At 45.8% G+C, this 18733-nt stretch overlaps 1 pseudogene; it reads left to right on the top strand.

Moving 5' to 3' along the window:
• Window positions 1-13701: 13701 nt before the first annotated feature.
• On the top strand, window positions 13702-16488 carry LOC147520068 (dirigent protein 23 pseudogene; annotated as a pseudogene).
• Window positions 16489-18733: the final 2245 nt, after the last annotated feature.

Genomic DNA, 18733 nt, shown 5'->3' with positions numbered 1-18733 from the left:
TCATCCCAAGCTCTTCCATCAATCCACTCGTAACGGATCATCTCTTTGCTTGCCTGCTCAGAATGACCACATACTCTGCTTCGTGGTAGACAAAACAACAATCTTACAGAATCGAAAATCCAACTCATCTGCGGTAGCACATCTTTGTAAAGACATAACCGGTAGTGCTTCTTCTGCGATCTACTTCTCCCCGCAAAATTGGCATCCACATACCCTTGCAGGTTCACAACACCCCTTCCATAACATATGCATTTCTCTGTAGTACCTCTCAGATATCTCAATATCCACTTCACGGCTTCCCAATGTTGCTTGCCAGGATTAGACATAAATCTACTGACAGCTCCCACTGCTTGGGCTATATCCGGATGCGTGCAAACCATGGCATACATAAGACTTCCAATGGCGGTATGGGTACCTTAGCCATGAAGTTTCTTTCCTCAACAGTCTTGGGAGAGTGTTCCTTGGACAACTTGAAGTGTGCCAAAGGTGTGCAAACTTGTTTCGCACTACCCATGTTGAACCTCTTCAATACCTTCTCAATATACTCAGCCTGAGACAACTCCAGAATACCTTTCTGCCTATCTCTTCTGATCCTCATCCCTAGAATCTATTTCGCTGCACCCAAGTCCTTCATAGAGAACTCACTTGCTAACTTCTCTTTCAATCTCCCAATTTCTGACATATCAGAACTCGCTACTAACATATCATCAACATATAGCAACAGGATGATGTAGGCGAGTCGAACCTCTTGAAGTAGCAACAATGGTCAGCGTTGCACTTATAATAGCCATTTCCTTGCATGAAGTTATCAAACTTCCTGTACCACTGCCTAGGGGCTTGTTTCAAACCATACAAGCTCTTTTCTCGAGCACCGCATACCATATTCTCTTTACCCTTCTTGATGAAACCCTCTGGTTGCTACATGTAAATTTCCTCAACTAGGTCACCATGGAGAAAGGCAGTTTTAACATCCAACTGCTCAAGATACAAATCTTCCGCTGCAACAATACTCAACACTGACCGAATGGTATTCAGTTTCACCATTGGGAGAATATCTCTGTGAAGTCAACGCCTGCTTTCTGCTGAAAACCCTTGACTACTAGCCTCGCTTTGTATCTCTGGGAACCATCATGTTCCTCTTTGACTCTAAACACCCATTTGTTCTGTAGAGCCTTCTTACCCATGGGTAGTTTGGCTAACTCCCATGTGCCATTAGAGATGAGGGACTTCATCTCATCTTGCATAGCAAGCTCCCACTTGCTTGCATCACTCACCTCCAATGCTTCATCATAGCATTGAGGCTTGCCACCATCAGTAAGTAGCAAGTAATTCACATAGGTGGAGGGTGGATATCTCGTACTCGGTACATGTGGCCTGGATGTCTTCCTTGGGGCACGAGGTGGAGATGGACTTGGTGGTGTAGTATTCTCATTATTCTCTGAGTCACTACTACTGTCATCCTTTGACTGTGAGGCTCCCACTATACCACGACTTACATCGAAGTCTTCCAACTCAACATACTTTGTGCCGCTCTCTATACCCGATTCCTTGGTTTGTGCTTCATCTCTGTCCTTGTACATCACCTTCTTATTAAACACAACATCTCTACTACGAATGATTTTCCGATTTTGATCATCCCAAAAGCGATACCCAAAATCATCACCGCCATAGCCGATGAAGGTGCACTTTAGTGACTTAGCATCAAGCTTGCTTCTAGCTTGGTCACTAATGTGAACATAGGACACACAACCAAACACCTTCAAATGGGAAAGGTTCACATCATTCCCGCTCCACACTTCCTCTGGAATCTTAAAATTCAAAGGTACTGATGGTCCTCTATTGATCAGGTAAGCTGCTGTGCTAACACTTTCTGCCTAGAACTGCTTGGGCAAGCCTACTAGTGCACGCATACACCTAGCTCTCTCTGTCTGTGTTCTATTCATCCGCTCTGCAACCCCATTCTGCTGAGGTGTCCCTGGCAAAGTCTTTTCCATCTTGATGCCATTGTCAGCACAGTACTTCTTAAAACCTGAATCCTCATACTCTCCACCATTGTCGGATCTCAACTTCTTTACTTTCAAGCTTGTCTCATTCTCAATCATGGCCTTCCAAGTCTTGAACACTTTAAATACTTCTGACTTGTGTCTCAAGAAATAGACCCACACCTTCCTAGTATGGTCATTGTTACAACCCTAATGCTATTACAAGCACTATTCCCTAGCTCTTAGGCATTATTCTCCTTCTCGGCCCTACTTACTCCACTCTCTCTCCCTCTTCTTCGCTCTCCGCTCTTTAGGTCTTCTCCCTTTGGAATAATGAATCCGCCCCCCCCCCCCTTTTTCTCTCTCCTCACTATTTCTCTTTATATCTTTCTTTTCATCCATCCTGGCCCTCCACCTGTTCCTCTATCTCGCGGTCCTCTTATCTCCACGTGTAGGGTTTCCGTACCGCGACCACACGCTGTCACCCCGATCCGGTGGATCGCAGACTTATATGTTAGGCTGACCCGGCACATCTCACCATTGATATCCCGGTGCTGTATCCTGCCACTACAGATGCCCCCTCTCGAGTCCGCGATAGTATCTCGATCGGGGAGTCGAGAGCTCTCCACATTAAACTTTCCAACCGTAGCCTTCCGTCTTCTTTTCACCGCTGGATTCACGAGTTTCCACGTGAGTACAACTGGCGCCCCCTCGTTTCTTGTGCATCCACGTGTCCTTCATTGGCTGGTTCCTTTTGGTGTCCCCTCGATTTCAGCTCCCCTCAAATTACTCTTTTACCCCCTCATCTTATAAAAAGCCCGCTCGATTTTTCCTCTCTCACTTAGCTTTTCTTTTACCTTTCAGTTCCTCTCAACCTCTCCCTCTACCTTTCTTCTTCTTTTCCAGCACCGGTCGCTCGCACGGTCGTCTTCTCCGGTTTCTTCTGCGGAAATTCTTGTTCCGGCTGCTTTCCTGTTACCTCAGGTTGGTCTCCTCTTCTCTCTAGCCCCATTTAATTGCTATATTGCGCATTTCTCCTTTGTCCTTTGTGTTTGAATCTGTTCATCTCCCCTTCTTTCTCCGCCTTGTCGTGGCTGTGTGTCTTTCACCCTGACCACGATGCCGGCTCCTAGATCCGCCACCTCTTCCTCTTCCCCGTCCCGTAGCCATGCTTCCCCCCCTCTCCCCGACCAGACCGAGGCTCCTTCAATCTCTGGGCAAGCTTTTGCCCTCCCGCCGCCCCTACCGCGTAGCCGTAGACCTAACCTTGAGGCTGTTAAAGTGGCTTACGGGATACCCGCTGATGTCATCTTAGAACATGTGCCTGACCTAACTCACTTCCCACATTTGGTTCCCTACAGGCCGGGGTGCCTCGTAGCCACGGTAGGACAAATTGTTGCCGGCCTGCGTTTGCCCCTCACCCGTCTTGATGTCGAGGTGTGTAATCACTTTAACATCCCCCCTTGCCAAGGCATTGGCAATTTCTGGAGGGTCATGTATGCCGCGAACCACTACAACCGTTCTGAAATACCCCAGATAACGGTTCGCGACATGACCGCTCACTTCTTCATCAAAAAGAGCACCAAGGGTGTCAGTGTCGGCTATCACTCTTTTTGTGTCCGCCCTAGAAAACAACATTTTATTCTCTGTGTCACTTCCTCAGACAAAGTGTGGCATCACTACCCTTTTTATATCTCAGGCAATTTCCTCTCCGCGGATCTTCCACCCGAACTGAATCTTAACCACTTGGCTTTTCTTCCCAGTGGTGAGTCTCCCTCTTTATCTACCCCCATTGATGTATATCTTTTGGTTTCTCATCTGACTTGATGGCTCTCTATTTCAGATTGGCGCCCCGACTCAAAGTCGCGACCTTACGACCACATTTCTTCCACCACTTTTCGGAAGATTCGCGACCTGGGACCTGCTCAAGCCGTGATACACGGAATTGACCCTGCAATCGCTACTCCCCTACTGTCCGATCCTGAATTGAAGTCCATAGGAAAATATTGCTCCCCATTTTTCCGTCCTCCTCCCCCCAAAGAGAGAAAGCCATGTGACACACCACCTCCTAAGAAAAAGCGCCATACCGCGAAACCCCCACTCCGCCCCAAGCCTGATCGCAAGACCACTCCTCCCTCCGCAACCCCTACTTCATACCGATCCCTGACCACTTGGGAGATCAATACTCATCCTCTCATTCCCCTTCCACCACTTCTCAAACTTCAGACATGGGCGCTAACAAACGCAAACTCTTCGACAGTGATTCGGATGAGGATGTCGTCCCCATTGCTGCCCCCCTCGCCGCTGCTCATTCCTCTCCCCCCCCCCCCTCGGCCTCCAAACGTCCACGGCCCTCAGCTCCTGAAGAGGGTCCCCCAGCTGGGACCATATCCCAACCTACCGCACCTCCTCAAGCGGAACAGCGGCCCGGAAGGAGATAGCACCACGGACTGATAAGGGGGCCGCTGGACCCGTTCCTCCGTTTTGCCCCGCTTTCAAGCTTCGAAACCGCATTCTAAATGCCAACGACTCTGCCTTGGAAAATCCAGCAGTGGCTTCCTCCCTGTTCTTCGGGTCTCATCTCCCCAAGGACATGGCGTACGCTGAGGGGGGCTCCTTTGAGTCTCACCGGACTTCATTCTACACTGGATGGGAGAAGGTACCCTTTTCTTTGCATTCAAGTATCTTTCTTCCATCTCTCTGAGTATTCTAACTCCTACTCCTTCTTCTAGATGAGTTTGGATATCTCCTTCATGATCTGCGGCCTCTTTGGTGCAAGGGCACGGATCGATGAGCTGGATAAGGAAGTCGCCCATCTAGAGAAGAAGAATGCGGCCGCGGACCTAGACAAGCTCAGGGCCCAAGACGAGCTTAAAACTGCAGAGGCCGCCCACCTTGCTTATATGGACAAGGTTAATGACCGCCTGAGTAATCAGCGCGAGACCCTTCAAGAGAAGCACGCCGCCGCTCTGGACTCCCTCTCTCAGAAGCATCAGGAGGAGGTATCGGCTCTCCTTAACCAACATGAGGCCGATATGGACGAGCTCCGGAACAGCTTTCGGGCCCAAGCCGAGAAGAGGGTGGCCAAGAAGGTCAAGGAGGAGTTTGACCGGCTCACCAAAGAAGGCCGTCTCCTTCCTGAAGCCCCTGCCGCTGCTCCAATATCTGAGGTCGTTGTGCCACTTCAGGACTCCACTGCTGACGGGAAGGAGGTTGCTGCGTTGGTAGCCGAGGCGATAGACGTGGCTGCGGATGAAATCCTAGAGGAAGCCGCCGAGTCTGTGATCCGCGAAAGCATTGTGCCTTGAAAATAGCTTGTTTAGGCCCTGGCTAGGCTTCTTTTGATGCTACTTTGTCATATTCTTTATGTTACATTTTGTTATATTTTCACCCCCACCAGTTGGGATTTTCATATTATGTTTTGCCTGTTTGCTCTGATTGTTTCTGTCGACACTCTTACTCGTATGTGGATCCAGCAATAACTGGCCCCTATTAGTATATTCACCCCCCTTGGTTGAGAATATTTGATTTGCTTGCCCCACGCCCAGACCAGGCCTCCGCCTTCTACCTCAGGGCAGCACTCACTGCTGCGCCGCGAAGCCTCTTCGCCTTCCGTTTGCCCCTATCTCACATAGGTCCCGGGCAACTCCTCTCCACCGCCCCTGTGAGACCTCATCTTCGTGGCAACTCTTTTTTGCCCCACTAAAGTTTGGACCTCTCGCCCTGAGGGCTCACCCCTCCCTTCCCTTCACTCGGGGCTATGAAAACTCATGCAATAATACTTAACTCAAAAGTGCTACAGTTTTATATATTTACAAATAGCTCATGCCGTTTTCAGTTTCTCTCATTACATTTACTCATGAAATTTTTTCAGCAACCTTACATTCCACGGCCTATCTACCGCTCTGCCCTCCACAGTTTGTAACATGTAGGTGCCTGTTCCCCCCACCTTGACCACCACGTAAGGCCCCTCCCATGTCGGACCCAACTTCCCCTCGCTTGCTTTCTTGGTGCTGGGGGTCACCCGCCGAAGCACCTTTTCTCCCACCTTAAATCTCCTCACTCTCAAATTTCTTGTTGTCTTTGCGCGGCGGTGATATGATATTCTTCCAATTTGATGCACGCTGTGTCTCTCCTTTCTTCTGCTAGGTTCATGTCTCTGGCCAGAATGCCCCAGTTTGACCCATCCTTGACAGCCGAGGTCCTAGTGGTTGCCGCCACCATTTCTGTCGGTATCATGGCCTCTACTCCATACGCCAATGAAAAAGGGGTCTCCTTGGTCGAGGTTCGTGGGGTTGTCCGATAGGCCCAAAGCACCCGATTTAGTTCGTCGGCCCAGGACCCCTTCTTGCCCTCCAGTTTCCTCTTGAGATTGTTGAGTATGGTTTTGTTAGAGGACTCCGCCTGTCCATTTCCCTCGGGGTTGTATGGGGCCGAGAATCCTTGTTTGATGTGATACGCTTTGCGAGAAAACTCCTAACCTTCCGATCCCGTGAACCGGGTTCCATTATCCGCAATGATAGAATAGGGCAACCCGAAACGGCATATAATGTTTTCCCCACAAGAACTTGATCACTTGCACCTCTTTTTACCTCGCTGCAATGGTACGCGCCCGATCCACTTTGTAAAATAGTCCGTCGCGGCCAATAAGAATCTCCTTTTACCGCGGGCCATGGGCAGCGGTCCCACTATGTCCAGGGCCCACATCGCGAATGGCCACGGGCTAGACACACCGTAATAGCCTCTCATTGGGGCCAATATCAACTGAGAAAACCGCTGGCACTTCTCACATTTTTTGGCAAATTCCACGGCGTCTCTTTTCATGTGAGGCCAGAAGTAGCCTTGTGTTAACAACCTGTGTACTGTTGTCCTGCCCGCCGAGTGGCTCCCACAATCCTCTTTGTGCAACTCACTGAGCACCTCTTGAGCCAGTTTAGGCCCCAAGCATCTTAGCAAAGGCCCATTGAAATTCCTCCGATATAATTCACCTCCCACCAACGTGTACCTTCGAGATGTCTGTTCCAACCTTCATCTTTCTCTGGGACAAATCCCCTCCCCCCCTGTCAAAAACTGCTTGATAGGCACCACCCATCCTTCGTCACCCTCCGCGGTATTCATCACTCCCAATGCTTCCTCGGTACTTGGCTTGTCCAACCTCCTCACTTCGAGGGTCCTTTCTTCGGACCCTGGCATGGCAGCGGCTAGATAAGCCAGAGCATCTGCGTGGCGATTCTCCCCTCGGTTCAAATGTATAAAACGGATTTGCGCAAACTTCGACGCGCAGCTTCGCAGGACTCCCAAATATCTTGCCATCCTGGGACATCTTGCCGCGAACCCTCCATTTGCCTGGCACACTACCAAATTGGAGTCGGAGTATACAGTGAGTTCCTTCACCCCCAGGCCTTCTGCCATTCTCATGCCGGCGATTACCGCCTCATACTCCGTTTCGTTGTTGGATGCTGCGAAACCCAATTTCATTGTCAGCTCTAGCCTGTTGTTGTCTGGCGTGACCAATACTACACCAATTCCCATCACCAAGATCCGTTCTTGACCCATCAAAGAAAACACTCTCCAACCGTTTCTTTCGTCCCATGGGTTCAAGCTATCCAGTTCCTCTTCCCTCTCCGGCTCCAAAATCATCTCCTCCCCCCATGTAGGGTCCTCTGCGGGGAACTCCGCCAAGAACTCCGCCCCGCCTGAGCCTTCTCCGCTGTCCTAACCTGATATTGGATGTTATACGAACTTAGCATCACAGCCCATTTCAACATTCTTCCTGATTTCTCTGCTCTCAAAGCCTGCTTGAGAGGTAAGTTCGTGACCACGATCACTGCATGGGCTTCAAAATAGGGCTTCAGCTTCAGAGCCGAAAATATCAAGGCGAGGGCGTACTTCTCCACCCGACTGTATCTGGTCTCTGCATCCAACAACATCTTACTCTAAAAGTATACTGGCCTTTCTATCTTATCCACTACTCGAACGAGGACCGAGCTGATTGCATAATCTGTGACCCCCAGGTACAAATACAACTTTTCTCCCTCTTCGGGTCGCGACAACAACGGCGTACCCTCTAAATACCTTTTAAGCCCCTGGAATGCCTGTTCACATTTTGTCGTCCATGTGAAATATGTGGTGTTTCTCAATAGTCTGTACAGCGGCCTACATTTGTCGGATGATTTCAAGATGAACCTGTTGAGAGCCGCGACCCTTCCGGCCAACCGCTGCACCTTCTTCACTGTCTTGGGTGATGACATCTCCACCAATGATCTTATCTGCTCTGGGTTGGCCTCTATTCTTCGCTGTGTCACAATATACCCCAGAAATTTCCCTGTGGTGACTCCAAATGTGCACTTCTCGGGATTGAGTTTCAAATTGTGTGTTCGCAATATCTGAAATGTCTCCTCCAACCCTTCCAAGTCTCCTGTTCTGACATACTCTTCTCCACCATATCGTCGATGTATATCTCAATGCCTTTTCGGATTTTGCCCTCGAACATCTTCTCTCCCAAGCGCTGGAATGTGGCTCCTGCATTTTTTAATCCAAATGGCATTCTAGTATAGCAGTATGTGCCCCCTTCCACTACTGAATCGCGTTTTTCCCTCGATCCGTCCATACATTGCCACCTGATTGTACCCCATAGACGCATCCATAAATGAGAACAAGCTGAACCTCGCAGTCCTGTCTACCAACTCATCCACTCGCGGCATCGGATAACTGTCCTTCGAACACTCTAGATTTACGTCCATGAAGTCCACACACATCCGGACCTTTCCATTTTTCTTCGGGACCGCGACCACGTTGGACAACCAGTCTGTGAATTCCACCTCTCTTATTATCCCCGCACCCTTTAGCCTAGCAACCTCTTCTCGGATTCCTTCTCCATATTTGGGTCTCATGCCTCTCATCTTCTGTCTCACTGGCTTCGCGTCCTCCCTCATGTGCAGGCGATGACATGCAAACTCCGGATCTAAACCCGTGACATCCTCTATCCCCCACGCAAAGACGTCTTTGTTCTTCACCAAGCATTGGACCAACTTATCCTTCCATTCTTCTGTAAGACTCGACCCTATCGATGTGAACTCCTCCTCTTCACCCTTTCCCAAGCTTACTAGTTCTATCTCGTCTAAAGTCTTTGGAACCTCCGCGACCCCCTCCCCTTCCTCCACGGCCCCGCACTGTAATTGCTATGCCGGCCTCTTCCTAGAGCTCATCGACTCCTCTTCTGGTCCGCGGGACATCCTTTTGATTGTATTCTAGTGACTGTTCTTGGAGGCCACCTGATCTCCGCGGACCTCATATGTTCCCGTTGGGGTAGGGAATCGGATAACTTGATAGTAAGTCGACGGCACCGCCCTCATCTCATGTATCCATCTCCTCCCCAAGATCGCGTTGTATTGGGAGTTGGAGTCGACCACCATGAACCTTGAGAACACTGTCACGGGCCCCGTTGTCACTGGCAGCCAGGTTCCCCATAGGCTCAGAACACTCCCATTGAATCCATACAAACTTGTCCGGAGGTCTCCGGTTGCCCCGGTTGATCCCCATCTCCTCAAGAGCTCCTCTCGAATAGCAAATCCACGGCGCTACCGCAGTCTATCGGACCCTTTTTGACCACATAATTGCCCATCGCTCTTCAGAATAACCAACGATCCTCGTGTGGCGATCCACACCTCGGAGGTCTGCCTTTGGAGAATGTAATTTTCTCCTCCCCGCCATTAACTTCTGCTCAGATCTCTGCCCTCTGTGGGACTCGTTGACCTATTGAATACTCGCCGTCCTCCTGACCTTATCCCGGTGGGCATTGTGACTCAACGCTTCCCCGCTGAAAATAACATTTATGGTTCCCAATATTCGTCCCGCGGCAGGCCCAGGCTCCCGGTCTGGAGTTTCCCCTATGAATTTCCTCAGCATCCCCTTCTCTATTAATCTTTGGACTAACCATTTCAAGGCGTAACAATCATTGGTTTCGTGATTGCGCACCTGGTGATACACACAGAACGGCTTGTTGGGCATTTTGGCCGGAATGGTTCGCGGCCCTTCATATCCTTGCACATTTTTAATCAGCGGCAGTATCTCACTCAACGGTCTCGCCAACGGGACATGTTCCACCTCGCGGTATGGCTTCCGCTCCCTTTGCTCTCTCCGCGCTATCTCCCTTCCTCTTTCCGGCCTCGAGGATTGTCTGCGATACCTCTCCCTGCCTCGGTCACTTCCCTCTGTCTTTCTACGTTCACCCCCCTTCTCTACCGCCGATACTGTCTTAGCTCCCCTCTTCGACTCCTTCTGCATGGTGTCTTCATATCTTATATACTTCTCTACCCGCGGATATAACTCATGCAATGTTGCGATCTCGTTCTTCGCCACGGACTGATGGACCGCCGTTCCAGGTCGCAGCCCCCTTTCGAATGCTATTACCGCTGTCCTCTCATCCAAATTCTCTACCTTTAGGGTCTCTGCCTTGAAGCGACATAGGTACTCTCGACCCGATTCAGCGGATCTCTGCCTAAACGTTAAATAAGGCCGCTGATGTCCACAACCCTCTCCTCTTCATGTATAAAGTGGTCAACAAACGCCGCTCTAACTCTTGGAAATTGGTTATGCTCTTCAAGGCAACCGATAGTACCGGTCGGAAGCCCCACCCTTGAGGCGGCCGGGAACATCATGCACCGCACCCATCATACCTGCGCCTCTTGCCGGAGGGCATCTGCTGCCTAAAGTGATGGATGTGATCTGCCGGGTCACCCGTTCCATCATATCTCTCGAATCTCGGGCGATTAAAGCGTTTTGGTACCTCGAAGTCCATATCGCATCTGCAAGCGGGTTCGCGTTCAAATTTCGCCACCACTTGGATCGGCCGCGCCGTTTGGATCCTTGTTTGTTGTAGATTCGCCGGCTTCGGTCATTTATTAATCATTTGTTGGACTCGTTCAACCGTTAACCCGTCACCGGATTGTCCACTGTGGTCGGTCCTCGTTCCTCTTCGCCCTCCGCCTTTTCATTCTCCGTTTCCTCCCCTGTTTCTTCCCCGGTCTCCTCCTCCATCCTCTCCCTCTCTCGTCTCAGCTCCTCATTTTCCTCCCTCAGACTTCCAATCTCTTCCCGCATAAGCCGCGCTTCTTCTTCTACTCTTCCCTCCTCTCGTCCTTCCCCTTCTTCTACCACAGCTTCCGGCATCTGTTCTGGGATCCTTACCTTTCAGGGCCTACCCGCCGCCTTCTTTGGTGCCATTTCTACTTCGTTTGTCCCCACAGACGGCGCCAAATGTTACAACCCTAATGCTATTACAAGCACTATTCCCTAGCTTTTAGGCAATATTCTCCTTCTCGGCCCTACTCACTCCACTCTCTCTCCCTCTTCTTCGCTCTCCGCTCTTTAGGTCTTCTCCCTTTGGAATAATGAATCCGCCCCCCCTTTTTCTCTCTCCTCACTATTTCTCTTTATATCTTTCTTTTCATCCATCCCGGCCCTCCACCTGTTCCTCCATCTCGCGGTCCTCTTATCTCCACGTGTAGGGTTTCCGTACCGCGACCACACGCTGTCACCCCGATCCGGTGGATCGCGGACTTATGTGTTAGGCTGACCCGGCACATCTCACCATTGATATCCCGGTGCTGTATCCTGCCACTACAGTCATCAATGAAAGTCACAAAATATGACTTTCCGCCAAGTGAAGAGACATTAGCTGGCCGCCAGACATCTATATGAATCAACTCAAGCCTTCTAGCTTTCGGAGTCTAACCCATTCTCTGAAAACTCACCCGCTTCTGCTTTCCAAATACACAGTTCTCACAGAAGTCAATTTCAGTCGATTGTAACTTTGGGAGTTTACCAGAAGAGTGAAGGATTTTCATTCCTTTCTCACTCATGTGACCAAGTCTGCGGTTCCAAACATTCGGATCCTCTTTGCCATGTGCCACGACAATCGACTCACAACCATGTGCAGTCATATAGATAGTACCATCTTTCTTACCATTTGCAACAACATTGAACCCTTCGAGACCTTCCAAGTATCACCGGTGAAGACTGTAACAAATCCTTCACTTGCCAATTGCCCCACAGAAATCAAATTCTTCGTCAAATCCGGAACGTGTCTGACGTCCCTCAATAACCATGACGAGCCATTCATCTTGACATGCACATCACCCTTGCCGACAATGTCACAAGGTTGGTCATCACCGAGAAAGACCATTCCAAGGTCACCTTCGGTGTAGTTCTCAAGGAACTCTCGATGTGAGGTAGCATGGAAAGATGCGCCGGAATCAAGTACCCAAGACTCCTTCTTGTGCTCCATCGAACATATCAAAGCGTCATCTACCATCTCAACAACATTAGCTTCTTAATTCTTTTTCTTGTTCTTATTAATGTTGTTGTTGTTTCTTGGTCCCGGGAAATTGGGGCTATAGTGGCCAGGCCTACCACAATTATAGCACACAACTTCACTTATGTCTCGAGGTTTGTGTTCAACGCTTTGCAATCGGGGGGCTTGAGATTTCGATCTCTCCCTCCACTTCTTCTTACCACGATTCATGTTTGAATTTCTCCCTACTTTCGATTACTCAATGCCGACCACGAAGTTGACCCGAAGATGAAGGACAATCACGTCTCCGGTTTCCTCGGTTAGTACCATACTAACAACGCGTGCTCAAACTTTAACTTGGTCATTCCCGCAGAGCCACTAATAGCCGCAATCGTAGCCTTCCAACTTGGAGGCATTTGTCCAAGTATCGCCAAAGCTAGCACCTCATCACTAAATGTAATCTTAACCGACTCCAATTGGTCCTTAGTTTGGTTGAATTCATTTAGGTGATCCTTGAAGGATGTCCCCTCCGACATTCTCATACTAAATAGCTTGGTGATCAAATAGACTTTGTTCGCGGCCGAGGGTTGTTCATACATCGTTGTAAGTGCATCCATGAGAGACTTCGCCGTCTTCTCAGTCTTAATGTTGAAGGCTACCAACTTCGAAAGACTCAATCGGATTGTGGCCAAGGCATTTCTATCTTGCAAATCCCATTTGTCTTGCGGAATCTCCTCAGGCTTCTCACTTATCAACGTTTCCATCAAATCCTTTTGATAGAGAACGTCCTCAATTTGCATCTTCCAATAGCCAAAGTTTGTTCCACAAACTTCTATCCTCTGTAGCTTTCTTTGTCGGTCGTCATGACTTTACTGAATCAAAACCAACGGTGGAGAACCTCTCAGAGGAATTTCCTCAAACACCTAGCCTCCAATGCTAAAGGTGGAGTCTTTTCTCACACACCCTGTAGCTCTGATACCACTTGTTGGGAGATTTCACTAGAAAGTCACACCTCAATCTAGCTACTTTCTATCCCAAATGATTTCAACTTGGAGCTCACACCAAGGAAATCACCCACCCAAGACTTTGGTAGTTATCACAACAAACTCAAACAAACAAAACCACTAATTTATCATCACCCATAACAAGCAAACAATAAATAAGGAAGTAAATATGCAAAGAGACACAAAGATTTAGGTGGTTCGGTAAATGTTACCTACATCCACACAAGAGCCGAGTTTCCTTTATAGCAAAGATTGGAGAGTTTACAAGAGATATCAAGAATCAAGAACAAGAGGCCTCACTCAAACCCTAGCTCAATAGAGCTCCCACAATACCCAAGAAATGAATCTCTCAAAAGGTTATCTCAAAACCCTAATCTATTTCCTTTATATAGGTGTACATAGAAAAAAAAAGGTGAGAAATATGGGCGTGGGGCCGAAATATCGACAAATCATCGAAATTCTGAAAAATTTCAGAACTCTAAAGCTTGCTGGTGAGATACCAGAGCTTCATTCGCTCGACGGTCCCACAGCCCAACAATACAAACTTATGGCATTAGAGATTCATCAACAGTGATGGATATGTATTAATGTATACAAATTTAATTTTAAAAACGAACCAAAGCATGTTTGAGGCGCAATTAAGAATGAGAACCGGGAACACAATTTTGTGAAGATCGTTCGAGAGATCCTTCGAGGGATACTTGGCTTTTGCTTATTCTAAACAATTGGTATAAAAGCACGGCTGGCGTTGAGACGCTAACTACCCTAGCTACCTCGTTCAGTTTCTCACATAGATGCTTGTGGATGCACACCGAACTGAATAACTTAAAAGAGCACGACATGGAGTGAGACTACCCAAAACTGCTGTTGTCAAGATATTAATTCACGAGGTTACCACATTGAAATAACCTGCACGCAGCTTTACTCATTCGACCTTTCATCTAAAAATCCTAACTAAAGTTGTTACATTGCAAAGCTACGTTGGAAGTTGGAGCAATCATAAAGTTTACGAAAAACGATTAAAAAGGGTATCGAACTTTACAAGTTTTGACAATATGGGGACTAAATTTTTTTTTCGGTCAATTTGGGGACCAAACTTTTTAATTTTTGCAATGTAGAGACATGTGTAACATGACATCTAAATTTCTTACATGGTGTTTCACAATTTGAATTAATTTCTGTGGTCATGAGGTTGTAGAATGTTAGTACGGTGTATAACAATGTATGTAACTTACAAATTATGAAACACCGTGTGAGAAATTTAGACTACATGTGTAACTAGTCCCCACATTGCAAAAATTAAAAGGTTTGGGCCCCAAATTAACCGAAAAAAAAAAAAGTTTAGTCCCCATATTGTCAAAACTTGTAAAGTTCGATACCCTTTTTAGTCGTTTTTCGTAAAGTTTAAAACGAAAAAACAGTAGATTTAAATGGGAACTATCATCCAGCAATGTGCTCTCTTACGAATAAAATCTAAGAAGTGCATGTCTACATAGTACAAAATATCCCGATATATCGCGATATTTGGGGATATCTATCCAGATTTCAGAGAAAGATATATAAATATCACGATATGTTCAGAGATATATACGACTGCAAATATCGGTGATATTTCAACGATATTTGCTATATTTGTGATATTTGGGGATATTTTGCGATATTTGGAGATATTTTGCGATATTTTGTGTATATAACAATTTTATTTAATATTTATCATTATATTTTAAATAAATATAAATAATGTATCATGATATATCAAGAATTATCCACAATATCTACGATATTTGTTGATATCTTGGATATATCTACGATATTTGCATGTGAAACAATGTCAAATATCCCCAAAGAGGGGGATATATCTACGATACATATCTAGAAATTGAATATCGATAAATACCCATATCCTGATATTTTATACTATGCATGTCTAAGCCTCTTAGGGGTATAGATGATTATGTACAACTCAACTCTTATTAGGGGCCATGGAAGCCCACTGAGCCCACTTTCAACATTCCCAACATGGGTTCATTTCACTAGCCCTGGCTCCCAACTCGGAGTTATTTCAAGCAGGGCTATTTGCACCTCTTGAATTAACCCAACCCACAACAAACTCATTTTGCTTGTAATAATTACCGAATATGGGTTTCTGGGTTACTCCACTTCTACTTCCCTAACATACAAAGTGGAAAGAAGCCAAGTGCAATCAAAATAGATGAACCAAACAACTCCCCATACTTGTTTGGTGTATTGTTTATGGCCGACAATTCATTAACCGTTGGGCCTGAATCGACATCAAAGATAGTGCGCCGAGCGTAGGGGCTTTGCAAGAAACATCCTACCAGTCACGTGATGTATACAAGACTCACATCCAACGACTCCTTCAGTATAATGCGTCCCCAAACATACGAGTACCCCTCACGCTCGATATATCGGGACTTCGCATACTTTCGGCGCTTAACGACTCGTCCACTTCGACCCCTCTTCGTGACGTCATCACTTGCTACTGTCATCATTACTAACTTTATCTTTAAGCCTCTTTCCTGCCATAATACATGCACCATTACAACCATCCACCATCATTACGGAAGACATTATCATTATATCATATGCCAACTCAGATAAACCTAAACGCCTACAGCTACTACCCACGTGCCTTTCATAGACACATGTCATTCATCTCAACCGCACATTTGTACTTATCAATACACGTGTCGCATCCGATACACACTCCTAATGCCTATAAAAGCCACCCTCAAGAACTACGTGTGGCTTGATTCCAGTCTGGTCAATGAATCCTAACTTGAGTTACTAACTCTCATCTCACTACTATTTCTCAATATACAGACTGGATACATAGGCATTTTCATCCACATGAAGAGCAGCCATTAACAATAAACAAAACCATCCCCTTCTCATTATCCTAACTTAAGAGGTAAGTCTTAACCTTGGTGTAAATGTAGACACTTACAGGCTTTATGGTTCACCGGACCAACAAGAGCCTGGTCTCGTCATGGCATTGACCCTTCACTTCACGGAAGGGAAATACAAGGGGAGCAATCTTAGCATTCTAGGCTGGAATGGTGCATTACACTTTCCCCGTGAATTGCCGATTGTAGGTGGAACCGGTCTCTTTAGGTTTGCTCGTGGTGTAGCGGTTGTGAATACCTATAGCTTCAATTCAACGACAGGTGACGCTAGCTGTAGTTAAGTATAATGTCACAGCTATTGTGACATTATGTTTAGTAAGTTATTTATTAGGTTTAGGAAACTAGGGTTTCTTGATGAGTTGTGTTTTCTTAGACTATAAATAATTGTAATAACTTCATTAATTAGAGGATAGTTTTGGTTATTAAAAATATTGATTAGAGAGTTGAGAGCTCTTTATTTTGTGTTCTTGTTTGTGAGATATTTTAGATCTAAGCACCACGTTAATACTACATTATTTGGTATATAGGAGCTATTTACGTTCTTGCATCATGGCATGTGAAAGAAGATGGCATAGTGGAACAGTACAAGAATCTACTGTAGATCGCGTGATGAAGCGAGATCAATTGGACACATGCAAGTCACTTTTATATTTCTTTGAAAAGGACTACAACACTATTTTATGAGTTAATTGTTACTAGCTAATAGTCAACCACACTACCAACCGATCAATGGTCGTGGTTGGTGGTAACATCAATCATAATATCTTGTTCTAATTGCTTTGACATCATAATAATGCACTATTTTAAAGTGCCTCATTGTAACTTGTAAGCATATATTTTTTTTGTCCATGCCAACCAAATCATTAAAATTTGGACTCACCAATTAGCTTAATATATTTTGCCGGCTCTAAGATCAGGTTGGCCATATTCATTCCCTATTTGTCTAATATATTTTTACTAGCTTCTAAGCACAAGAAGATGCACAGCCAAAATTAAACTATAAGACAAGGAACGAATGTCACAAGGCAAAACAAATTCATCCGTTCAAGCTTTCTTTTGACACATTGATTCTTCGTATCTTCTACAATTGGAGAAAATAAGAGAAAGTAACCGATTCATCAGAAAGAATATAAGGGAATGAGCCCAAAATATTAAGTTGGCTTGCATGTTTGTCTTAATGATAATGATACTTTGTAGTTTTTCATTTTAATGAATTAAGAAGAGTGCTTTAGATTGGAAGTTTGGTTACAAGTTCTAGGCTCATTAGTAAATCCATTTGTTACAAATTCCAAGATAGATGGTGAGGCAAATGTGGTATTATCACAATTGTTACTGTATTATCACCATTGGAGATGCTCTAAGGGGATTATGAGGTCGTCCAAATATCCGTGCCTACAAGGGATACAACAATTAATTTTTTTTTTACAACAATTGAATTGTGATAGCCACAAAGAAATTTCGAATATACTGCGGTCTTCCCAGTGATTCCAGTGAATATACATTGTGCAGTCGTGCATGATACTTTGTCACATATTGCAGACAATGCAGGAGAACAATTTAAGACAAAAAATATTGGGATATACAATGCTTTTCGAAATATTAAGATTACTACATTGTACTTTCTTTGTGACAAACAGGGCCGGCTCAACCCCCTAGCAAAATAGGCAGCTGCTTAGGGCTCCGCAGCCCAAGGGGCCCCAATATAATTAAGCCCAATGCTTTCTTTTCAGCTTACAATTGTTTTTCTGGCCCTTATTTAAGGGTTAGATAAAGTACATTGGAATCTATGAAATAACGTTAGATAACCATTTGTTTCCCTCGCCTTTCTCCAACGTTTTACTGCCTTCCTCGACCAAAAAATTCCTCCCATCCATTGGCATTTGGCGTTCTCTGACCAAAAAAATTCCTCGCATCCATTGGCATTTGAACTTTGCCTAGGACCCCTAATTGTCTTGAACCGCCCCTGGTGACAAAGAAATTGTAATAACTCAGAATTTCACTGAAAGGTATTATAATCATTTTACATGCTATTTCAAAGATATCATATAAAAATTATGTGTAGACTGATTTTGACGTGAGCTTGTGTAGTTATATGTGACACGAATAAATCCGTTAAAAGTTTGCACAATTGGTGGGTAGTTACTATTAATGTGGGTTTGTCATTTAGTTTGTTGAATTGTTACAATGTTAGTTAAAACAATAATTATATGAGCAGTTCTTGATGATGCTAGACTGTATGGTGCATAAAGCCTCATACGACCATAGATTCAAGATTTACGTCCTATACACCCCACCCACGGTATGAGTGGTTGTGATTACACAAATACACCATAATGCCTTAGCGCCGATTAAGATTTAGCCTAATTATATTAGTAGGCTCGTAATTAATTTGGTTAGTGAAACAAATACCTTAGTGTATATGAGTACTTGATTTGTGGGATTTATTAGAAAATTTATTTGGTTTGGCCTATTTTCATTTATATATTAGTTGGGCATGTTTTATTCCATGATTGGGCTTATTTTATT

This window comes from Coptis chinensis, chromosome 2 (genome assembly GCF_015680905.1).
Source record: "Coptis chinensis isolate HL-2020 chromosome 2, ASM1568090v1, whole genome shotgun sequence".
Taxonomy (NCBI): domain Eukaryota; kingdom Viridiplantae; phylum Streptophyta; class Magnoliopsida; order Ranunculales; family Ranunculaceae; genus Coptis; species Coptis chinensis.
The sequence above is the reverse complement of the archived record's forward strand: the minus strand, read 5'-3'. Positions and strand labels throughout refer to the sequence as shown.